At 41.1% G+C, this 25,154-nt stretch overlaps 1 protein-coding gene across 21 annotated transcripts in view; it reads left to right on the top strand.

The window, feature by feature from the left end:
- The first annotated feature begins 290 nt into the window (after positions 1–290).
- Positions 291–25,154, top strand: part of HNRNPC (heterogeneous nuclear ribonucleoprotein C) — a 60,712-nt gene continuing 35,848 nt past the window's right edge. For 2 of the 21 annotated variants that reach the window (XM_055097243.2, XM_063596156.1), the window contains exons 1-3: positions 1,197–1,394; positions 6,849–7,010; positions 7,342–7,367. The gene's annotated coding sequence lies outside the window, so the exon portion shown is untranslated. Of the gene's footprint in view, positions 1,395–2,023; positions 2,070–6,848; positions 7,059–7,341; positions 8,085–25,154 lie in introns of all 21 variants that reach the window. The other 19 variants (XM_055097244.2, XM_063596155.1, XM_063596162.1 and 16 more) reach the window with 14 other exon arrangements.

Genomic DNA, 25,154 nt, shown 5'->3' with positions numbered 1-25,154 from the left:
TCTGGCGTGGTGGCTCACGCCTATAATCTTATCACTTTGGGAGGCAGAGGCGGGCGGATCACCTGAACAGTCTGGCCAACATGGCGAAACCCCATCTGTACTAAAAATACAAAAATTAGCTGGACATGGTGGCGTGCACCTGTAGTTCCAGCTACTCGGGAGGCTGAGGCAGGAAAATCGCTTGAACCCGGGAGGCGGAGGTGGCAGTGAGCCAAGATCGCGCCACTGCACTCCAGCCTGGGCGACAGTGACTCTGCCTCAAAAAAAAAAAAAAAAAAAAAAAAAAAAGAAAAAAGAAACCGCTCGCTTAGTAGAGCTGATGCTACCCCACTGCGTGCGCAGTTCCTATAATGTAACCAGAGAGACTGGCAGGTGACGGGGGTAGGTAGGAGACAAGCCGTTTCAAGAGGAGGGAAATTAAGGGACCAGATTTGGAGGGATGGGCCAATTTTGCTGGCACTTAAGATATTAGATGCCCTGGGGCCAGAGGCCAGGATTCTGCACTTCCTTTTTATATTGGAGAGGAATAAGGAAGTCAGTGGGTTTGGATGGAACATGTGTTGTCTGAAGAAGGGTTTAATAGGCCAAGAAGCAGATGTCTACGAGGTAGCTGACATTCGAATCTGGAACTGAGAAAGGGTCTGGGGTTGGAAAAACTGCAGGGCTGGTTAGTTTTCTACACACTTTAACAAGGCCTAGTCACTGCTGCTCCCTCCTCATTTTAAGAAAAGTCCTTTCTTTATTCACATTGCACAACGGAGGCTTCATTTCGCGCTTTTTTTCCCCTAGGCCCGGGGCTGGGGCAGGTCTTTTGCGCCCGTCACCTAACTACGCCCCTCAACCCTTTCCCCGCCCCCGCGCAGCCGGAAATCCGAGGTCTGGGCGGACCTTCTACTAGGCACTCTAAGGGGCAGCGATAGGACGCCGCGGCCGCCAATCAGGCCTCCCAGATACCCGGATGTGAGACGGTGCGCGATACAAAGGCGAGTTTCCACCCAGAGGGTCGTCCCGTGCAATAGCCAATAAGCATTCTCCAGGCAATAAATGACAGGAAAACTAACCAGTTATAAACTAGTTTCTCTCACGCATGTGGAAATTCTCCTGCTTAGTCTAACCCACTGCTAATTGTGATTGGATATCATTGTGAGGAGCGGCTGAACTGTCTAATTAGGAGCGGGAGCGAAAAAACGCACAGCCAATAGAAAGATTCTCAGGAATGGGGCGGGGACTAGGCCTTCGCCTCGGCGGCAGAGGAGACTCGGGGGCCATTTTGTGAAGAGACGAAGACTGAGCGGTTGTGGCCGCGTTGCCGACCTCCAGCAGCAGTCGGCTTCTCTGCGCAGAACCCGGGAGTAGGAGACTCAGAATCGAATCTCTTCTCCCTCCCCTTCTTGGTAAGTGGAGAGGGCGGACGCAGGGAAGGCGCTGGGTTTTTCGGGAAGCGAGAGGGGGTGTGGGAGAGAAGATGTGGGAATCCTTCCCCCTAACTAACCGGGCCCTCATTTATTCTGCTTGTTTTGGGGGATTAGGTTGAAGCCGGGGGCAGTTTTATAGGCCTCAGCCTCTGCATAGGTTTAACCTGGTGTCCTCTAGGCCACGATCGCCAGGGAAAATGTCCTTTTTTCGCTCTTCCTGTGTTAACGGCTGCTTTCCTTTCATTTTCTACGACCGCGAGGACTACGGGATCATGAAAATGAAGATCGTGATGCTCATTAATATAGTCGAAGTTAACGTAGCGCCGATGCCTTCTATTACCTCCGTTCTTCTTACATGTAAAAAGTGGGGGAGGGGAAGGGGGAAGGTTACCAAGTAGATGTATCGCGAGCCTTTAAATCCTGGATCGTGCCGCGTGGCCTACGAGAAAGGTTTAACAAAAGATTTAGCATTTTACTGATAACTTTTTATTTTATTTCTCTCTATGAGCAAATGATGGAGCTCGAAGTAGTTATTTTCACTTACATTTGTAAAAGGAAATATTGTGATATAACTATATTAATATTTACAGCTGACTTTTCATCTGCAGGTTACAAAACACTTGAAATATATAAGTTAGTGGAACTTTGCTTGAGGTAGGTATTAACTCTCTTTCTCAGACGGAAACTTAGGCAGAAAAGTGTTGGTTGCTAGGGTCATATTAAGTCAGTAGCAGCACTAGTAAGGAATTTGACCACGAGGTCAGTCGAGTGGTTTGTACCTAGTTAATGGAATACCTAGTTAATATAGTTCTAAAACTACTGTATTGCAATCTTTGCCAAGAACCTCATGACGGAAACCACGAGGTAACTGGAAATCCCCAAATTGCGCTTAAGAAAAATACTACGAGACTTGAGAATTTTTTAACGTAACTTCCTAAGTGTAAGATGACAAAATTTGATTTTCGGGATATTCTGGCGTTAATTTTCCCGTCCGCCTAAACTTGGGCAAAAATTCACAGCTACGTTATATTAAGCAAATATTAACAGTGCCTATTATTTGCTGGGTGCTGAAATTTGATAAAAAACTTTAAAGTTAAAAAAATTGTATAGATCTTTAGTGTCACATTGACTTATCTGGGACATCGCTTTTTTTAATCCTCACATGAGATTTGGCTAAGTTTATTTTTCACAATCTGTTAATCTCACAAAAACTAAAGCTGTTAAGCACAGTTTAAACCAATTCTGCAGCGTAAGAAATTCATCTGTAAGGCAATCTATTTGATAGCAAGTAAAATAAGGGTCAAAAACATCGCGACCCCTTTCTTAAGGCTTAAACATTTATATTATTACAGGAACTTAAAACTAAAGGTTATCATTGTGCTGAACTGTTAGAAATGAGGTGAGGGTAAAAATAAATTGGGAAATCATGAAGTAAAAATGTTGGCAAGGAGAAATGTCAGAAATTAGTATTTAAGAACTGTTAATAGTAGTTGAAATTGATTGACGGGCACTTTTCTTTGAGGTGTTCGAAAATGGGTTCCTTCCGGTCAGTATGTATATCAGCGCACCAAAAATTCTTTGAGTTAATATCCGAAACTGTTTGCCACGGTATTTATATCACAATTCTAGGTGTGTTCTCAACTAGATAGGCGTTTAGTAACATTTTCATATTGGCTAGGGGGAAAAGTTGAAGAAGGATGGCCAGGTTGCAGGTTTTCTGACCTTTTTTTCCCCCCTCATGCCAGTGCCACTCTCGGGAATACTTGGTGGTTGATGTTCCTTCTGTAGAGAATTTAAACAGCTTACGTTTGTAATTAAATCTCTAGAGGATTTGACATGGCATTCGACCTTGTTTTGGATGGAATGGCTGTGCGAAACAAGCAAAGAATAAACTCCAAAATAGCTAGTTGCTCTAATTTTAAAGACTAAGGGGCAAATTATTAAATCTTAATAAAGTGTTGAATGTGAGAGGTGTTGGCTGGGGAGTAAGTTTGTCTAGGAGTTAGGAGAAATAGATTTTCATCCTCCTTAGGCAAATAAGGGGACTTAGAGTTTTTTTTTAAACCTATTTGAATTTTTAGTTTCTAATTCAAATTTTTTGTTGCCAGAAGACTAAAAACTGTACAGATTGAGTTTTATTGAAAGCAGTTTTGCTTTGTTTTTTTTTGAAACGGAGTCTCACTCTTGTTGCCCTAGGCTGGAGTGCATGTAGTGGCACAATCTCAGTTCACTGCAACCTCCGCCTCCCGGGTTCAAGCGATTCTCCTGCCTCGGCTTCCCGAGTAGCTGGGATTACAGGCGTGTGCCACCGCACCGGGCTAATTTTTATATTTTTAGTAGAGACGGGGTTTCACCGTGTTGGCCAGGCTGGTCTCGAACTCCTGAGCTCAGGGAGTCCTCCTGCCTTGGCCTCCCAAGGTGCTGGTATTACAGGCGTGAGCCACCGCACCTGGCCCCGGTTTTCTAAATTGGTAGTTATTATTACTATTCTTAACCACATTATTTCAGTCTTCAAGTACTTTATTAGTAGTTGTCTCTGGGGAGCATTATTTGCTCTTAATATGCATATTCATGTATTCTCATTGGAAATGGGAAGGTTTTGGTTTTGTGCATACTAGATTTACTAGAGGATTGGTGAGAACCAGAACTTTGAGGTGTAACATAACTACAGGTATTCTCGATATTGGAAATTTTGAGTTTATTAACATAAAAGGAAAAAAGGTTTCTTTGGTACATTTACTATCATAGGTTATGTGTTTTTGGATTTATTTATATTGTATCAGGAAAACATTTGGTGCTCTAACTTGATTCTGTCACAGTACCCTGGAAGGTCAGGCATTTTGTTTAAAGGATTGATTCTAAGGCCGGGTGTGGCTGCTCATGCCTGTAATCCCAGCACTTTGGGAGGCTGAGGCGGGTGGATCACGAGGTCAGGAGTTTGAGACCAGCCTGGCCAACATGGTGAAACCCCCATCTCTACTGAAAATAAAATTAGCTTGGCGTGCTGGCGCTCGCCTGTAGTCCCAGCTACTCGGGAGGCTGAGGCAGGAGAATCGCTTGAACCTGGGAGGTGGAGGTTGCAGTGAGCCATTGCACTACTGCACTCCAGCCTGGGCGACAGAGTGAGACCCCATCTCAAAAAAATGATAATAATTGATTCTAAACTGGGGAATAGAGAGATTCCCAATTTAAAATCTTCACAGTGGTTCTCAAACGTTAGCCAACACCAGAATCAATAGGGCTAGTTAAAACAGATTGCTATGATCTCTACCACCAGGGTTTCTAATTAAGTAAGTCTGGGGTGGGCCCTGAGAGTTTGCACTTCTAGTAAGTTCCAGGTGATGATGCTCATGCATCACTCATTCTGAGAGGTACCCCTTTAGAAGAAGGGAACCAAACCTCAGGCAGGTTTTGACAAAGAATAACCTAGAGATACTTTTTTTCTAAAACTATCTTTGAGCTTTAGGTAAGGATACTTTTTTTCTTTGAGAGCCTCACACTGTCACCCAGATTAGAGTGCAGTAGTGTCATCTCAGCTTACTGCAACCTCTGCCTCCCGGGCTCAAGGGGTGCCCTCAGCCTGCTGAGTAGTGCTGCTAATTTTTTGTATTTTTGGTAGAGGCAGGGTTTCGCCATGTTGCCAGGCTGGCCTTGAACTCCTGAGCTCAGGTGATCCACCCGCCCCAAGCCTCCCAGAGTGCTGGAATTACAGGTGTGAGCCACGCCGCCTGGCCTCAAGGAATATTCTTGATTGAAAATGGTGCTAAAGTTGGTCTTTTTATGAGTGGTAGCTCTTCAGTTTAACATAAATAACATCTTGGGAGATACTGAGCTTTTTGATATTGAAAGATAGAATTGGTTTCTTTTCACATTTTTCTTTATTTTTAAGCTTATGTCTTGTGGCACCTGTACAAAGGATTTGGTTGTGGTTGAGCTATAAAGTTATGTATCTTGAAAATTGATTACCAGGTTTGGGCTGTGGCTCCAAACAAGAAAATGAAATGTTTCACCATAACTGTATTTCATAAACAGGAAAAGAACATTCAGATGTATATTTCTTACAATTCTTCACAAACTTTTTCCGCAATTTGTACATTCATACAGTTTTCACACATCAAATGTAAAAATTAACTGTCATTCCTACACTGTTCTTTTTAAAAATTTATGGTACTTGTTGCTGCTGTAGTCATTCATGTATAGTTGGCTCAAGGAACACTTCTAAAAACTCAATTAAAAATTGTTTTTTTGAGACAGGGTCTCTCTCTGGCCTGGCTGAAGTGCAGTGGCGTGATCAGAGCTCACTGCAGCCTCGAACTCCTGGGCTCAAGTGATCCTCGCTCCTCAGACTGCTAAGTAGCTGGGATTTCAGGCTACCACACCCTGCTAATGTTTTTTGTTTTTAATAAAGTCTCGTCATGTTTCCCAGGCTGGTCTCAAACTACTGAGCTCAAGCCATGCTCTACCCCGGCCTCCCAAAGTGTTGGGATTACAGGTGTGAGCCACCACACTTGGCCTTAAAATATTTTAATTTCCTCAAATTTACAAAGGAGAATAAGACCTCATGGCTAAATTGAACCGTGAGTGCAGCTAGTTCATTGTTTGCACAAGGAACTACAGTCTAATTGCAGTTCCTATTTTAGCTGATGAAACAACCAGTTTGTCATGGAAATTATTTTAGGGTGGTATTATGTACCAGATTTTTAGAATCCATAACTTGAAATTAGCTTTACACGTTACATAGTAAATAGTGGACTACAGAAACAAAAGTATTAACATAAGGACCTTAATTTTTTTCACCTATTTTATGACCTTAAATATTCAGTAGCCATAATAGTCTTTTTTTATTCCATCTGTATTTTCGTTTTGTCAGTGAGTGGAATAATGTGCTCCTTATTTAAAACATCTTTTCCCCTAACAGTAGAACCTATTAGGTCTTGTGGTTTGATCACTCACTGGTTTTGAGAATAATGAGTCATCTCTAGTATAGATCTTCATGGTAGGCCATTCACCTTCAGTCTATTACTCATAGCAAAAACTCCACGGACTTTAAGTTTAAAACCCATGAATCTGCTTAGGTTTTATAATCTCAATATTTGACATTTGCTCACTATTTCATCTCTATTTGTTGGCCCGGTTTTTCTGTATTTGCCCAAACTGCTCATTATCAAGATGAACATTTGGGATATACTCTTTTTGAGACCCTCAAGGGCATATTGACATGAATTTAGTTAATTTTAGTCATCTATTGATGTTGAAGAATTGTGAAGACAGTCACTGGTAGAGGTGATTCTATGGAGGCTATCCCATCCCAGTGGAATGTTAATGCTTTACCAAAATGTGTTAGCTGCAGTAGACAGATGTTTCTGTCTTGGGGGTTTAGGGCACAACATTTCTGAGGAACTCTGACTCAATCTGTCCCTTCTCCTTTCACAGGGCAGCAAGGCGAACCCCATCCCTACTCACTGGAGCTCAGCTTTGATTTTAACCTCCCTTCCCCACCCTTCCAGAACACACACATTCCATTCCAAAACTGATTTTATAAAGACATTTTAAACATAATGATGCAACTTGGTGTGCACTACGGCAAATGTACAGGTGTTTTTTTTTTTAATTGTTTCCAAAACCGGGACCTGGATTTAAGATGTAATTTTTAAAATTTCTATTTCTATTTTTTCTGCAGCAGTTGGGTTAGAGGAGGAGGAGCCTTTTAGCCTCTCATAAACTGACCTCTCTACTTCCTCGTGTATTTTTAAGATTGATTGATGATGTGGAAAGGGCTTTGCTTGTCTGCTACTGAAAACTTTATCCTTGCGGTTTTTGTGGAAACTGCTTTTGGAAAGAGAAAAGAAATGAACTTTACTGACTTGACATTTTTGCACCTCCCGTTTTTCTAATCTGGGCTATTTTTATTTTTGTTTTTTTACAGTGAGATTTTTTTGATCTTCAGCTACAGTAAGTTATTCCAATTTTTTTTTAACATTTTTCCTGACTTTCCGCTGATTTCCTTTTTATTGTTGTTACTAGTTACTATTACTTATTATTATTATATTAATACTTATGATGGTGATGATGATGATGATAATGACACTGATGATTTTTAACCGGATTAAAATCGAGTTTTTCTGAATGTTTCTAAGAATTTCTCCGGCCTCCTGATTGACTTTGGAGTTTTGCATCTTGGGAGAGAAAGCGAAGGCATTAGTATTTTTAAGTGGTTTGATCACGTAAACCTTTTCTCTCCCAACCCCACCCTTGCCCTCATCCCCTTCCCCACACTGAAAAGAATTTTACTGGCTGTTAAGTCTATGACCTTATTTTTCCTGATCTTTAACTTAACTGTTTTAGAGCATCTCTGGACGTCTGTATTTTTAATTTTTTTTATTTTTGTTTTTTTATTTTTAATCTTTCATTTGTTAAATTTTTAAACTGTGCTGCAATAAAATGTGTGTGGTACTACTTAACACTTATGATCGTGATGGCATTTTCCCTGAAAGCCATCTTCCTCCTGTTTCCCTTGAAATCCCATCCTGCTTTTCCTGTACACTACCCCTCACAAACCACAAGCTGCAGCAACATGGATGCCCAGCCTGGAGCAGCAGCAGCCAGGATGACCTGGAGCCAGGGGGGCCTTCGGAACAGATGCACACCCTTCCTGGGTGATGGTAAGAGGTGTGAGGTCCACTTGGATTCATTACAAAGACTAGGAAATAAACCCGTTTAACAGTTTAGCTGATGTGTATAGGTCATAGCATCTGGAAGTGTTTGGATTAAGCCTTTTGTGTGTGCATCTTGAGGTGTTTCCCAAGGGGGACCACCTCAGTTATTTGTAAACTAATGGAATAATATGAGTTGCTAATTAACTTCGGCTGATTAGAACATTTTGGATACTTGGAAAGAGCAGCTGAAGTTTAAAATGAAAGTGGCTTGTTTTAATGATTAGCAACAAGACAACATATTGGGGAGTCCTTTTTTTTAGATTATTACAAATCAGTAAACATTTTCTGTCATTTAACATATTCCTTGGGTTTGTGACATTTTTGGATTATATTCTATTTAGACTGTTTTTATCTCATTAATATTTCACAAGAGTCAAACCATAGGAGATACAACATAATATTAAAATGCTGTCTCACTGGAGGGTTTTTAAAAATTTGAAAAAAGGTAGGCTTTTTGACCTCACAAAGCAGGGAAATCTGTTTAACCTCTACATCCAAATCAGGAACCATCTAAGGCTGACCCCTTTTACAGTGGTGACTCAAGACCCAGCTAGATTTTGGGAATTCTAATGTGAATTCATAGAGTTCTAATGCTAGATTAGGAACTCTAATGTGTTCTGATGATAAGAAGGAGTGTATTCTGTGTTATTCACAGGAATGGTGTAGAGATTAGTAAAGATGTGGACAGCCAAAGAGAAGTTTAGCAACCCGTAGTATTTAACTCACTGCAGCAAAATGTTTTGATAACCATTTTAGAGTTGCTCTGATAGGTTTCAAGCTGGGAGATAATTAGATTTTATTTTAAAATATTTCTATTTTTTGTAGAGACAGGGTCTCGCTGTGTTGTCTAGGCTGGTCTTGAACTCCTGGGCTCAAGCGATCCTCCTGCCTTGACACCCCAAAGTGTTGACATTACAGGCATGAGCCACTGCACCTAACCTGGGATAATTTTTTGAAGGCATATTCGGTACTGTTGTACTAGGGTAAATCACAAACTTGCCCCCTTATACCATACTCGGATGAAAAGTGAAATCTAGTTAAAGTGAACACCAAAGGTACACTCAAAACAGAATGGGAGAAAAAGCAAAAGATTCCTGGAAATTATCTAGAAAAAGAATGGGAATCTTTTTATTTTTTAAATAGGTGCAAGTTTTATTGATGCTCTCTATTGTATGAGAGCTATTTTTTCTTCTTTGCTGCTGTCAGTGTATGGAAGCTGTTCACTATAGGTTCAGTTTGATTTATTCCTTGTTAATTCTACAAATTTATTATTTTTATGGGACATGTTGTGTTTGGGGATATAAAAAATAGTTTATTATGTTTAAGGGCTTCGCAGCTTAGTGAGGGAGACACATGAATGAAATAATGTCCATATATGATGAGAGGTAAACACATATCCTATAGAAGCATGCCAAAATAAGCTGGGGGCGTTGGTACCTGCCTGTAAGCCTGTAGTCACAACTAATTGGAAGGCTGAGGCAGGAGGGTCCCTTGGCCCAGGATTTGAGAGACTGTAGTGTGTGATGTGATTATCCACTGCACTCCAGGCTGGGCAACATAATGAGACCCCATCGTTTTTTTTTTTTTTTTTTTTTTTTTTTTTGAGACAGTCTTGCTCTGTTTCCCAGGCTGGAGTGCAGTGGTGCCATCTTGGCTCACTGCAACCTCCACCTCCCGGGTTCAAGCGATTCTCCTGCCTCAGCCTCCCGAGTAGCTGAGACTACAGGCACGGACCACCATGCACGGCTAATTTCTGTATTTTTAGTAGTGACGAGGTTTCACCATGTTGGCCAGGCTGGTCTCAAACTCCTGATCTCATGGTCTGCCCGCCTCGGCCTCCCAAAGTGCTGGAATTACAGGCATGAGCCACCGCACCTGGCCTTAAATTTTTCTATTTTTAGTAGAGACAGGGTTCAGTAGAGATGCCATGTTGGCCAGGATGGTCTCAAGTTCCTGACCTCAGGTGATCCACCCGCCTCAGCCTCCTGAAGTTTTGGGATCACAGGTGTGAGCTACCGCACCCAGCGAGACCCCATCTCTTTTTAAAAAAAGAAAGCATGCAGAAATGGTTACCTAACTAACCCTGAGAGGTCAGGGAATCCTTTTTTTATTATTTTTATTTATAACTTTAAATTTATAAATTTATCCCTTCTACCTTAATCACATAAAAGGATTTTTTTTTTTTTTTTTTAAATAAGACGGAGTCTCGCTCTGTCACCTAGACTGGAGTGCAGTGGTGTCATCTTGGCTCACCACAACCTCTGCCTCCTGGTTTCAAGCAGTTCTCTGTCTCAGCCTCCTGAGTACCTGGGATTACAGGCACCTGCCACTATGCCCAGCTAATTTTTTTTTTTTTTTTTTGAGATGGAGTCTTGCTCTGTTGCCCAGGCTGGAGTGCAGTGGCACGATCTCGGCTCACTGCAAGCTCTGCCTCCCAGGTTCACGCCATTCTCCTGCCTCAGCCTCCTGAGTAGCAGGGACTACAGGCGCCCACCACCACACCTGGCTAATTTTTTGTATTTTTAGTAGAGACGGGGTTTCACCTTGTTAGCCAGGATGGTCTGGATCTCCTGACCTCGTGATCCACCTGCCTTGGCCTCCCAAAGTGCTGGGATTACAGGCATGAGCCACCGCGCCCGGCTATCTGGCTAATTTTTATATTTTTAGTAGAGGCGGGGTTTCATCTTGGCGAGGCTGGTCTTGAACTCCTGACCTTGAGATCAGCTCACCTTGGCCTCCCAAAGTTGGAATTACTGGCGTGAGCCACTGTGCCTGGCCGACGGGATCCTTTTAAGAGAGGTAGTGTACTGAAATGAATCTTAGGGCCAGAGAATAAAAGTTTGATTGCCATACATGCCAAGGAATTTATATTTTATCCAGAAACCAATGTTGAGCCATTTTAGAAATACTCTAAACTGGAAAGTGACATCAGATTTTCCTTTTATTTTTATTTTTTGAGACAGGGTCTTGTTCTGTCACCCAGGCTGGACTGCAGTGACATTAACAAGGCTCACTGCAGCCTTGACCCCCTGGGTTCAAGCTATCCTCTGGCCTCAGCCTCCTGTATAGCTGGGATTACAGACATGCACCACAACACCTGACTATTTTTTATTGTTTTTTTTTTTTTGGTGGAGACAGGTCTCATTTTGTTTCCCAGGCTGGTCTCAAAAACTCCTGGAAGATTTTAATTTTTAGGAATGTCTTTCTAATAACAGTATGGAAATGGTGTAGAGGAAATGAGATTGGAAGTAGGAGATTAATAAAGGAGATATTAAAATCCAAGGAAGAATAACGACCTGGCTTGGACAAAGGTAATGCTATGAGATTAGAGATTAGGAGGTAAAATTAGGAGCATCTCAGGACGGATGTGATAAGGTGGACAAGAACACAGATTTGGCATGATTGCTGGTTTCTAGCTTCTGGGATAGGGATAGATATTGGGGAATGAATGAAGGGAGCAGATTATAGTTTGAGGGTGGGAAAAAGAATATTTTAAACATCTTGGAGGTGTTCAAGGAACATTCAAGTACAAGATGTTTTATTAAGTATCTGAGTACTATTTGAAAATCATTAGGTTTGGGCATATAGGGATGAACAAAACATGTCCCCTGCCCTCTTAGATATTATAGATCATTGAGGGAAGAAACAAAGTAAATGGCACTTTTCACGGTAAGGATCGATGAAGGAAAAGAACAGCGTGGATGAGAAGATGGCAAGGGAACCAAAATTAGAACATGGAATTTGGGGGATGCTGCCAGGGAAGCTTAGCTACGTGGAAGTAGCTAATGGTGAAGCTCATTCTGTAAGAAAACCATATGTGAAAGCACAGATAATGAGGGGGAACAAGACTTGGCCTCCAAGTAAGAAATAATACTGGAAAATAATTACCAAGAATACATAGATGAGGGATGGAGTTAGAGAGGTAGGCAAGCACCAAACATTTCATAGCACGGGACCTTAGAGGGTCTTGTTTAAGATCCTGTCTTGGGCACAAGTAGAATCTATTGAAGGATTTTGAAGAAGAGGTCTCGTTTATCTTCTGTTGCGTAGGGAATATTAGTGATGAGAACTAAGAGGGCAAGTAGGGCAGTAAGTTTGGAGACCTATTAGAGTAGGCCACTGTCTCAATCTCTTGAAGAAAATAATCATCCCAGGCCTAACAATAACTTGCCCTGGTTTTTCAAATGAGTTTTTATTGGGTGTATTAATGAGCAAAATCAGTCTGAGTAAGATAGGTTGAGAACTGATGAGGCTCCAGGAAATTACTAATTATTTCTGATACCTTGTTGGGTCATATAATGGCTTTCTGATTTGGCAGAAAAAAGTAGCAGGACATTAATTTCTCTTATGGAAGTATTCTAAACACTTGACTATGTCCACCACTGTTAAAGTTGTGAGTTTGTGTTAACTTAATCATCAAAACCTTGAGTAGGAGTAGATACTGTTATTCATGTTTTAGAGGTGAGAATATTGGAGTACAGAATTTAAATAACTTGCCTAAAGTTAAACTGCTTTAGTGGTTTAGCATGGATTCAACCCTGGGATTAAGGGTGCAGATTTCAACACTTAATGATAGTAGACTCCTTTCGTCACTTTGATATGTTGAACTTTTTTTTTTTTTGAGACATAGTCTCTCTCTGTCACCAGGCTGGAGTGCAGTGGCATGATCTCTGGCTCACTGCAACCTCCGCCTCCTGGGTTCAAGCGATTCTTGTGCCTCCGCCTCCTGAGTAGCTGGGATTGCAGGCATGCACCACCACACCCAGCTAATTTTTATATTTTAGTAGAGATGGGGTTTCACCATGTTGGCCAGGCTGGTCTAGAAATCCTGACCTCGTGATCCGCCCACCTCGGTTTCCCAAATTGCTGGGATTACAGGCGTGAGCCACTGTGTCCGGCTGAGCATTCTAGAAAAACAGATTTTAGTTTGGTTAAAGTTCCAAAGAACAACTTTGGACTTTTATTATTAAAATTTTAAAACTAAATATGTTTATATTTTTGCCCTTGAATTCCCAACACCTTAAATGGCTTAAAGATGTGTATATGTGCAAGGTAGTAAATTGTTTAGGTAGATGTATCTTGTTAAAATGTTACCATGGTTGTGATGGCATTGTTAATAGGGAAGCAAGCACATTTTAAAAGTGAGCTTTAGGCCAGATGCAGCAGTTTATGCCTATAATCCCAGCACTTTGGGAGGCTGAAGTTGGAGGATAGCTTAAGGCCAGGAAAGTCTGGCAACATAGCAAGAGCCTGTCTACAAAAAGCTGGGCGTGGTGGCACACAGCTGTAGTGTAGCTCCCTGGGAGGCGAGGCGGTAGAATTAATTGAGTTCAGGAGTTTGAGGTCAGTGTGAGTTATGATTGCGCCACTGTACTCCAGCCTGGGTGACAAGAGTGAGACCCTATCTCTTAAAGTAAAAAAACAAAAGTGAGCTATCTTTTTTTTTTTAAGACTTATAAAACAGAAGTGAACTTCAGTTGGAAAAAAATTATTTATGATTAAAAAAGAACCACGGAGACGGATGCATTAACTAAGCCCAGGGGTCCTTTTTCAATCCTCATCTCACTTGACCTGTTGGTTCCATTTAACCAGATCTCTTCCTTGAAACGTTTTTATTTTTTTTTACTTTGCTTCCAGGTTTTTGTAACATGTTTCTGTTACATGTTAAACTTCTTTCTGTTGGAGTGCCCCATGGTTCAGTCCTTCCACTTCTCTTTTCTGTCCACACTCTGGGTCCAATTTCATTCAGATTCATTCATGATGTAATATACCACCTATAAGCTGATTTCGACACTTAAGATCAACAGCCTATACTTTTCTTTCGAATGTCATACCAATTCAGTTTACCTGCATGACAACTCTGTTGAATATCCAATATGTCAGCTTAAAAGTGCAAAACTGTGCTCCTGATGTTCATGCCTCAAACCAGTCTGTGTACTTTTGCCGTTTTCAGTTAATGAAACAATTTTTGTGTCTCTTGGGCCAAAGATTTTGGCTAGCCATCCTTGACTTTTATTCTTCTCACCTTTGGCCTATTAGGAAATCATGTTGGCCAGGTGTGGTAGCTCAGGCCTGTAATCCCAGCACTTTGGGAGGCTGAGGGAGGCGCATCGCTTGAGCTCAGGGGTTTGAGACTGGCCTGGGCAACATGGTGAAACCCTGTCTCTTCAAAAATATACAAAAATTAGCCGGGAGTGGTGGCAAGTGTCTGTAGTCCCAGCTACTTGAGAGACAGGCATGAGAATCGCTTGAGCCCAGGAAGCAGAGGTTGCAGTGAGCCGAGATCGCACCCGCACCATTGCACTCCAGCCTGCGTGATAGAGCAAGACCCTATCACAAAAAAAAAAAAGAAAAAATGCTGTCAGCTCTTCAAAATATACCACTACTCATATTGTCGACACTTGGTCCAATTTCAAGCCACCCTTGTCTCCTGTGCATTATTATATATAAGAGGTTTGTATTTCTTTTGTCCCTCCCCACTAGTTTTGTTCTTAAAAGTGATAGCTAGATTGATCCTAAAATGTATTGTTTGAAGGATTTTTTTTTTTTTGGGGAGATGGAGTTTCGCTCTCTTTGCCCAGGCTGTAGTGCAGTGGTGTGAGCTCGGCTCACCGCAACCTCTGCCTCCCGGGTTCAAGCAGTTCTCCTGCCTCAGCCTTCCAAGTAGCTGGGATTACAGGCACCAGCCACCAAGCCCAGCTAATTTTTTTTTTATTTTTAGTAGAGACAGGGTTGCACCATGTTGGCCAGGATAGTCTCGATTTCTTGACCTTGTGATGTGCCCGCCTCCGCCTCCCCAAAGTGCTGGGATTACAGGCGTGATCCACCACGCCTGGCCATTGAAAAATGTTTTGCCTGAAAACAAACAACCTAATGGCTGCCTTTTTCAGCATTGAAGTCAAAATTTTTCTGTGATTTACAGGGCATCCCACGTGATTTGTTGTGTCCCTTCCCTTGCTGTTAATATACTGTGCTTCAGCCACACTGGCCTTCTTAACTGTATTGAACACATTGGATATGTTTCCACTTTAGGACTTTTCCTTGGAATTTTCTCTGACTCATACAGTTTGGTTCCTCAGTTCCTCTGAGATTTTTTACTCAGAAGCTACCCCCTTAGTGATGTGTCTTCCCTTATTTAGTGCTTTAAGCTCCCCTTCTCCTAAATACTCTTTAGCACTTATCACCAACTGTGGAATTTGTTTTTTTCTATGTAAAGACTTAAGAGATATGTCCAGAAATACATATGCCAAACAATTAACATTGATTGCCTCTGGGCAAGAAGTGGGATTTAGGAGATTTGAAACTTGTGTACTATGTGCTTAAGACTGAGTATTATAATGATCAATGTGGTAGTATTTTCCTTCTAATTAAAAAGCTTAAAAATGTACATCAACTCTTGTGATTCTGTGTGGGCATAAATAGCATAGCTAGTCTGTGTAATAGGGGTTTAGTAAGCAGTGTTAATAGTTGAAGAAACTGCTTTAAAAGGTTTAGCTGTGATAGAGTCGAGTTAGCATTTGAGCACATAGACTACCATGTTGCCTGTATCAACATTTGGGAGAGCTTGACCATTTTAAAAATATGTATTCTCTACTGAGAAAGCATGGCTATTTGTAAGAGGTAGAGTGAATTAGAGAACTTTTTTTTTTATTATTTCTACCTAATCTGATTCTGACTTTACCAGTCTGAAATATTCTTCCTGTTTTCTAATTATATTGACCTATGGCTCCTAAGTTGATTTTAAAACTGAAAAAACTCCAGGAGTTCATTGAACCAGATTTAGGCTTTTCTGGCTAGTCTTGAATAACATTTAGGAGTAGTTTAGTAGAGTACATTTTGAACAAAAATTTTCCTCCAGTCCTCTAACTAAAATAGGTATTCTGAAGAGGATAAACTATTCCTAATGCATTGTCACTCCCTATATTGATCCTTTAAATAAAATCTTCACATAAGTGGGTTTTCTAGCTTCAGAGCGAGAAGAAAAGTTTTCTCGTGCTATTACCCTTAAGTTTGTGGAATTCATGCTAGAGTTATGGCTATGCTGTTTAAAATGTAGTTTTTCTGTTTTTTTTTTGTTTTGTTTTGTTTTTTGAGACTAGAGTCTCGCTCTGTTGCCCAGGCTGGAGTGCAATGGCACGATCTTGGCTCACCGCAACCTCCGCCTACCGCAACCTCCGCCTCCCGGATTCAAGTGATTCTCCTGCCTCAGCTTCCCGAGTAGCTGGGATTACAGGCGCCTGCCACCACGCCTGGCAAATTTTTGTATTTTTACAAGAGACAGGGTTTCACCATGCTGGCCAGGCTGGTCTCGAACTTGCGACCTCAGGCAATCCGCCCGCCTCGGCCTCCCAAAGTGCTGGGATTATAGGCGTGAGCCGCCGCACCTTGCTAAAATGGAGTTTTATTACTCCTTTGAAAAGGAATACTAGTCAAGTGACTGAAGATTGATGTGGATTTGTGAGAGGAGGTACCTCATCTTTATCTTACGTTTGATCCCAATAAAGTAATACATGCTCATAGAATATTTTTAGAAAATACAACTATCCAAAGATAACATTTGGGTGGTTCTTCCAGGCTTTTTGGGGCTTATATAAACTTCAAAAAGCACTGTCATACAGCATATATATTTAAGTAATAATTTTAAATTTAACCTGAATAGCTTATGTTAGTAGATACAGATCTCTGAAAAATTTGTAGTAGTTACATAGTATTATATACTCTATAATACTACATGGTATATTGTATACTTGTACTGTATTTTATTTTACCAATACACTGTTTTACTCTTCCCCATTTTTTCTTTTGTAAACAAAGCTTTGGACAGTCAAAACTACAGTTGTGCATATCTTTATTTTCTTACATTTAAGCCCCAGAAATGTAATTATTCAAGGGTATGGACATTTTACTTTTTTGCCGGGGAGGTGGGGGAGGTGGGCAGAGTATGCACTTTTTTTTTTTTTTTTTTGAGACGGAATCTCACTCTAGCCCAGGCTGGAGTGCAGTGGCGTGGTCTCACTGCAAGCTCCCTCTCCCGAGTTCATGCCATTCTCCTGCCTCAGCCTCCTGAGTAGCTGGGACTATAGGCGCGTGCCAACACGCCCAGCTAATTTTTTTATTTTTTTTTTAGTAGAGACGGGGATTCACCATGTTAGCCAGGATGGTGTCGATTTGCTGACCTCGTGATCTGCCCGCCTTAGCCTCCCAAAGTGCTGGCATTACAGGCCTGAGCCACCGCGCCTGGCCGCACATTTTAAAAAGTTCTTAAGTTTGCTCTCCAGAAGCTAATAAGTTTAGCAATTTATTGGCAGTGTTAGTGGCCACTAATACTTAATTTCTAGTTTTGTGAATTACTTTGGATCTTTTGCTTTAAGATTTGACCCTGTATTATTCTGAAGGGTTTGCTAAGTTTTTAAGTTGAATAGTAAAAATGTTGATAGATTTTGAGTGAAACATTGATACAATGTTGTTTATATTTCTGTGTATAGTTTGAGATTCACATGTAATTTTTGTTTTCAGGTGCATGCACATCTTTGGTGCTATTTTTTTTTTTTTTTGAGATGGAGTCTAGCTCTGTCACCCAGGTTGGAGTGCAGTGGCGTGATTTCTCTCACTGCAAGCTCCGCCTCCTGGGTTCATGCCATTCTACTGCCTCAGCCTCTGGAGTAGCTGGGACTACAGGCATCCGGCTAATTTTTTGTATTTTTTTTTTTTTTTTTTTAGTAGAGATGGGGTTTCACCATATTGGCCATAATGGTCTTGATCTCCTGATTTCATAATTCACCTGCCTTGGCCTCCCAAAGTGCTGGGATTACAGGCGTGAGCCACTGCGCCTGGCCAGTCTTTTTTTTTTTTTGTTTTAAAAGACAGAGTCTTGCTCTGTTGCCAGGCTGGAGTGCAGTGGTGCGATCCCGGCTCACTGCAACTTCCACCTCCCAGGTTCAAGCGATTCCCTTGCCTCAGCCTCCTGAGTAGCTGAGATTACAGGTACGCGCCACCACGCCCGGCTAATTTTTGTATTTTTAGTAGAGATGGGGTTTCACCATGTTGGCCAGGATGGTCTTGATCTCTTGACCTTGTGATCTGCCGGCCTCGGCCTCCCAAAGTGCTGGGATTACAGGTGTGAGCAACTGCACCCGGCTGGTGCTATCTTTTAATTGTGAAAAAATTTCACATACACAAAAGAGAATAGTATAATGAACTTCCATGTACTTGTCTCACTTTAATAATCCTTGGCCAGTCTTTTTGTTTGTATCTGCATCTCCCCATCCACCCCCTTCCCATGTTATTTTGAAGCAAATTCTTGATATATTTCATCTGTAGATATTTCAGTGTGTATTTTAAAAAGAATTAGGACTTAACCACAATTATCCCACCAAAAACATTTAATAAATTAACTATTTTAATACTAAACATATTTAGAGGCCTGGCATGGTGGCTCATGCTTGTAATGCCAGCTCTTTGGGAGGCCAAGGTGGGCACATCACTTCAGGCCAGGAGTTCGAGACCAGCCTGGCCAATGTGGTTGAAACCCTGTCTCTACTAAGAATACAAAAAAATTACCTGGGTAGGGCAGCGCATGCGTGTAATCCCAGCTACTTGGAAGTCTGAGGCAGAAGGATCCCTTGAACTCAGGAGGCAGAGGTTGCAGTGAGCCAAGATACTGCCACTGCACTCCAGCCTGGGTGATATTGTGAGACTTAAAACAAAAACAACAACAAAAAAAGACCAACAAGTCCATTTAGTATCAGAAGTACTACCCTGAGAACTGAGTAAGGCATTCCTCAATGCTGTTTTATTTCTACGGGGATAACATGGTTGGTGGGGTCTTTTTGTTTATTTGTTCTTTTGCTAACAGTCCTGTATGGAATTTTGGAAGTGTTGTTTACTAAAGGTAGGTTTTGAAATTTTCTTAGGAGTTGGGGGTCTTATGGTTATACTCATTGGTGATAAAAATCAAACCTTTTACTACTCTCAAATTTAGATATAATCTCCTGTTTTGGCTGTTTAAGAGAATACTGTAATAACTTTAAGCCAAATATCCTTGTTAAAAATTATTCTGGGCTGCTAGGTTATTATTTTGTTATACCTGTCTAAAATCTTATCCATAATTTAGAAATTTTAAAATCTCTGACAAATTTTGCATTTGACACCAAGACTCAATTTGGCAAAAAAAACTGATCTTAACTGATGTGAGATTATTTATGTTCTATGTGTGACATTTACTGAAAATTTATATGTATTCCTGCAGAAATATTTGATGTGGTAACTGTGCTCTCCCAGATGCTACACAACAAAAAAAGCATAGTATTTCTAAAATCTGAGACTATTTTTCCTGATACATGTGTCTTTTTTTTTTTTGAGACGGAGTCTCTGTTGCCCAGGCTGGAGTGCAGCGGCGCAGTCTTGGCTCACTGCAACCTCCACTTCCCGGGTTCAAGCAGTTCTCCTGCCTCAGCCTCCCAAGTAGCTGGGATTACAGGCACCCACCACCACCATGCTTGGCTAGATTTTGTATTTTTAGTGGAGACAGGGTTTCACCGTGTAGGCCAGGCTGGTCTGGAACTCCTGACCTCAAGTTATCTGCCCGCCTCTGCCTCCCAAAGTGTTTGGAGTACAGGTGTGAGCCACCACACCTGGCTGCAAGCATTGTAGACCAGAGTAGACTTAAAGTATACTTTGTTACAACTCATGCTCAGTCTGAGGTCACTGATAAAATTGAAACTTTCTATAAGATAACAAGGAAATGAAGTCTTTTTTTTTTTTTTTTTGAGAGGGAGTCTTGCTCTGTTGTCCAGGCTGGAGTGCAGTGGCGCGATCTCGGCTCACTGCAAGCTCTGCCTCCCAGGTTCCCACCATTCTCCTGCCTTAGCCTCCCGAGTAGCCAGGACTACAGGCGCCCTCCACCACGCCCGGCTAATTTTTTGTATTTTCAGTAGAGATGGGGTTTCACCATGTTAGCCAGGACGGTCTCGATCTCCTGACCTCGTGATCTACCCGCCTCGGCCTCCCACAGTGCTGGGATTACAGGTGTGAGCCACGGCGCCCGGCCGGAAATGGAAGTCTTGAGAATGAATGTTGGCCCTTTCTATTCAGAAAATAGCCTGTGCTCCAGCATAGCATCATCACCATCTGGGAGCTACCTAGGAATAGAGTCTCACCCTACCCCAGTGGTACCGATATGCACATTGAAAAGAAGGAATCTAGAACACTTTTCACTCCTTTTTTATTACTTGGCTTGGGAATTACAAATTTCGGTGGACTTTTTGGCAGGAGTGGTTTTTGATGTTTGTGGAGAATGTTGAAGACTACAGTGTAGCCACATTTACTTTACATTGGAAATAATACAATATAAAACATGACATTTTATTTGCAGAATTTGAAATAATGACTTCTAAATTACAAACAATTAAAAATTTCAAAGCTGGCAGGCTGGAGATACATATGCTATTCTGAAATACGTGCTTTGAATTATCTGAACTCTTAATGCAGATCATATTATATCTTGGCGTAATATAACCATTCTTGGTTATGAAAGCTGAGATTAACATTCAAAATACCTTGCGAATCAAGGTAGATCTGTCATAGTTATAATTTTTTTCCTTGAGTGTTTTAAGGAAAATATGTAAACATACAGAACAGTCTAATGAATTCTTAATATACCTTCCACCAGGATTGCCATGTTTCATTTTATTTTTTTGCTGAACCATTTGCAAGGAAATTGCTGACTGAAGACAAAAGACCCCTAAATATTTAAATGTGGATTTCTTTTTTTTTTTTGAAGTGGAGTCTCGCTCCGTTGCCCAGGCTGGAGTGCAGTGGTGCGATCTCGGCTCACTGCAACCTCTGCCTCCCAGGTTACAGCAATTCCCCTGCCTTGGCCTCCCGAGTAGCCTGGACTACAGGTGTGCGCCACCACCTCCAGCTAATTTTTGTATTTTTTAATGGATTTAGTATACAGGTAGTCATACTAACCATGCTGTTATTTTCATTCATATAGATTATCAGTTATATTAGAAATAAAACCTTCCTGTGTTTTATTATTTTTGCATATTGCATATTCATGTTTCAGTTCTCAGTAAAGATGTATTGACCTTACTGAAGTCATTTTGAAATATTAAATCTTAACCTAGGTAAAGCATTCTTTAAAATATTCCTGGTGTTTGTTGGATACTTACAGATTCTGGAACCTTTTCTTTAAAAAGTGTTTTCCAAACAGAAGTTGCTCTACATTAGAATATGATGGACTTTTATGTCGTAACACCCCCGAAACACTTTAATGATGGCACAGTTAAATGTGAAGGTTAAGAATGTAGAGAGAAATTTCTATGTAATTTGGGACTTCCAATGGCTAATAGACCCCAAAATATGTAATACAATGTTCAGTGAATCTAGAGGTACCCAATTCATTGATTCTTTTTTTTTTTTTTTGAGACACAGTTTTCGCTCTTGTTGTCCAGGCTGGAGTGCAGTGGCGAGATCTAGGCTCACTGCTATCTCTGCTTCCCGGTTCAAGCAATTCTGTAGCCTCAGCCTCCCAAGTAGCTGGGATTACAGGCACGTGCCACCACACCTGGCTAATTTTTTTTTTTTTTGTATTTTTAGTAGAGATGGGGTTTCACCATGTTGGTCAGGCTGGTCTCAAACTCCTGACCTCTGGTGATCCACCTGCCTCGGCCTCCCAGAGTGCTGGCAGGATTACAGGCGTGAGCCACTGCTCCCAGCCCTAATTCCTTGATTCTGTTTAGTTCTGAATTGCTCTTGGGGAAGAGAAGGGCCCAGTTTTTGCTTAGGGTTTTGCAGAAGAGCTTTGCTGACTCAGTTATCTGTGTATCATGATGACTAAGTTTCCGGGTAGCATTTTGCTATCTTTGCAGAAGGAAAAATTACAAAAGCATTATGTATTATTAGTGAAAAGTTGAGAAAAATTAAAAAAACTCAAAACCCCATCCCATCCTTAGATGTCACCTTGGTATGTAATCTTCTAGATAACTTGTACATACTTTGGTTATGCTCCTCCACGTCAATGTCACGTGTCATTTAAATTGCATTCCATTGGATTGCTGCACTGAAATAATTTGTACTCATTCATTGTCAGGCACTTGTTTTCTCCTTTTTTACTGTTAATGTGTCCACACCATTGTTTCTTTCAGATGAATTCTCACAGGTAAAATTACTGAGTCAAAAAACGCGCAGTTTTAAAATTTTGATGAAATGATCCCGTTTTCTGGAAATGCAGTATGGGTTCATACGGACCATTTATTTTGACCATTGCTTGCAGTAGACACTAATTAAAAATGTATTTGCTTGTTTGGTAGGTGGAACATGGTACTTGGTTTAATTTATATTTCCTTGATAGTGTTAATCTTTTTAATCTTCATATACCTTTAGTATTGTTAGTCACCTGTTTGTGTCCTTGGGCCATTTTTTGTTGGTATGTACGAATAACAGTAAATGATAACAGTAGCAGCAGCAGCACTTGTTAAGTGCCAGTTACCATCTTTTCCAGTGTTTTGTGTACCTTGTTTCATTTATGCTTCATTCCTATCCTGTGAGACAAATACTATCAATGATACTCATTTTACAGATAAGGAAGCTGATTTTCAACGAGATTGACTTCCCAAAGAAAGTGCATGCCACTAGCAAGTTGTTGATCTTGAAACACATGTGTCTAGGCTGGTTGCAGGGGCTCACGCCTGTAATCCCAAATTTTGGAGGCTGAGATGGGGAGATACTTGAAACCAGGCATTTGAGAGCAGTTTGGGCAACATGGCAAAACCCCGTCTACTAAAAGTACAACAAAGTTAGCTGGGCGTTATTTTATTTTTAATTTTGGTGGAGATAAGGTCTTGCTACGTTGTTGGCCAGTCTGGTCTCTAACTCCTGGGCTCAAGCAGTCTCCCACCTCAGCCTCCAAAAGTTTTTTGTTTATACTCTATTTAAAATGTGACCTCATTTTAAGGTTCGGTCATAGTGGACATGGCTTGAATTTGTGATGATACGGGTTTTTTTTTTTCTTTTTTGTGATGTAATCTTACTCCATCGCCGAGGCTGGAGTGCAATGGCGTGATCTCGGCTCACTGCAACCTCCGACTCCCATGTTCTGGTGATTCTTTCTCATGCCTCAGCCTCCCAAGTAGCTGGCATTACTGGCGCTTGCCACCATGCTTGGCTAAATTTTTTTTTTTTTTTTGTATTTTTAGTAGAGATGGGGTTTCACCATGTTAGTCAAGCTGGTCTTGAACTCCTGTCCTCAAGTGATCCACTGGCCTCAACCTCCCAAAGTGCTGGGATTACAGGTGTGAGCCACCACACCCAGCCAAGGATAGGTATTTTTGTATCCACTTTCAGTTTACTTCAATTTGGAAGTATGAGTTACCTAAAATTTTGATTTATTTTTTTAAACATACTTACTCAGTTGTGCTAAAAACGAAACCAGAGTGTAACTTTTCGGGGTACAAAAAATAGAAAACTAAACCAGAGTATAACTTTTCAGGGTACAAAAATAATGCAGGACAGCTTCTTATTTGAGATTGACTTTACTAATTATCATTGTTCAAAAATTGAAATATATCACGAAAAACTTTTGTATTGAAGGAAAATTGGGTAATGATGAGACTCATGAGGTTATGTCCTATCAGTGAAGGATACCTAATTGAGAGGGGTTGTTTATACTTTACGGCAAAATCAAAGGCTGAAATTTCTTAACGCTGGAGCTATATGTGATCTTTAGTGATTATGAACTAGGTAGAAGAGGATGAAATACGAACTGCTAAGCCCTGTACTTAATGAAAAGTCCAACAAAAGAGTTGTCAAAACATAGAGGTTAGGATTACATTGATAAATAAGGATTCTCATATTTACAGTTGACCCTTAACACAAGGGGTATTAAGGCACCAGCTGCCAGCACCCCCTCAAAAATAAAAAATCCACATATTACTTTGAACTCTCCAAAAACTTTACTGATGAGCTCCTGCTGAGTAGAAGCCTTACTGATAAACAGTTAATTAACACAGATTCAGTATATTATACATTATATACTGTATTCTTACAAGAAAGTGAGCTAGTGAAAAGAAAAAGTTATTAAGGAGCAGAAAATATATTGACTTTGTTAAGTAGAAGTAAATCATCACAAATGTCTTCTTCATTGTCCTCACATTGAATAGGCTGAGGGGAAGATGAAGGCTTGGTCTTACTGTCTTGGGTGGTTTAGGCTGAAGAAAATCCATATATAAACCCATATTGTTCAAGGGTCAGTTGTAATTGTTTCTGTATGTGTTGACAGTGCCAAAGTAAACAGAAAAGTAGCATCTGGAGAGCATCCAGAATATTCCTTTCTTTTCCAAGGGAACTCAAAATTTGGAGGACTGTGTTAAAGGGAAATTGGCAGACTTTTATTTGTTATAAGACAACTTTTTTCTTTTTTTTGAGACTGAGTCTCTGTCTCCCAGGCTGGAGTGCAGTGGCGCAATCTCCAGCTCACTGCAAGCTCTGCCTCCCGGGTTCACGCCATTTTCCTGCCTCAGCCTTCCAAGTAGCTGGGACTACAGGTACCCGCCAACACGCCCGGCTAATTTTTTTGTTTTTGTATTTTTAGTAGAGACGGGGTTTCACCATGTTAGCCAGCATGGTCTTGATCTCTTAACCTCGTGATCCACCAGCCTCGGCCTTCCAAAGTGCTGGGATTAGGCATGAGCCACTGCGCCCAGCCTTTGAGGCATCATTTATTTTCATAGATGGCTAGGATGGGGAAGAGTTTGAATGAAATGTTTTGTCAAAGAAAAATATAGAGCCGTGTGCTGCATAGATGTTTTGGTGAATGACAGACCACATATATTATGGCCCCTTAAGATTATAATGGAGCAGGCCAGGTGTGGTGGTTCACGCCTGTAATCCCAGCAATTTGGGAGGCCGAGGCAAGCAGATCCCCTCAGGTCAGGAATTTGAGAGCAGCCTGGCCAACATGGTCAAACCCCGTAGTCAACATGGTCAAACATGGAGAAACCGCGTCTCTACTAAAAATACA

The sequence above is a fragment of the Pan paniscus genome, chromosome 15 (genome assembly GCF_029289425.2).
Source record: "Pan paniscus chromosome 15, NHGRI_mPanPan1-v2.0_pri, whole genome shotgun sequence".
NCBI lineage: Eukaryota > Metazoa > Chordata > Mammalia > Primates > Hominidae > Pan > Pan paniscus.
Note: the sequence above shows the minus strand (reverse complement) of the source record. Positions and strands in the feature narration are given on the sequence as shown.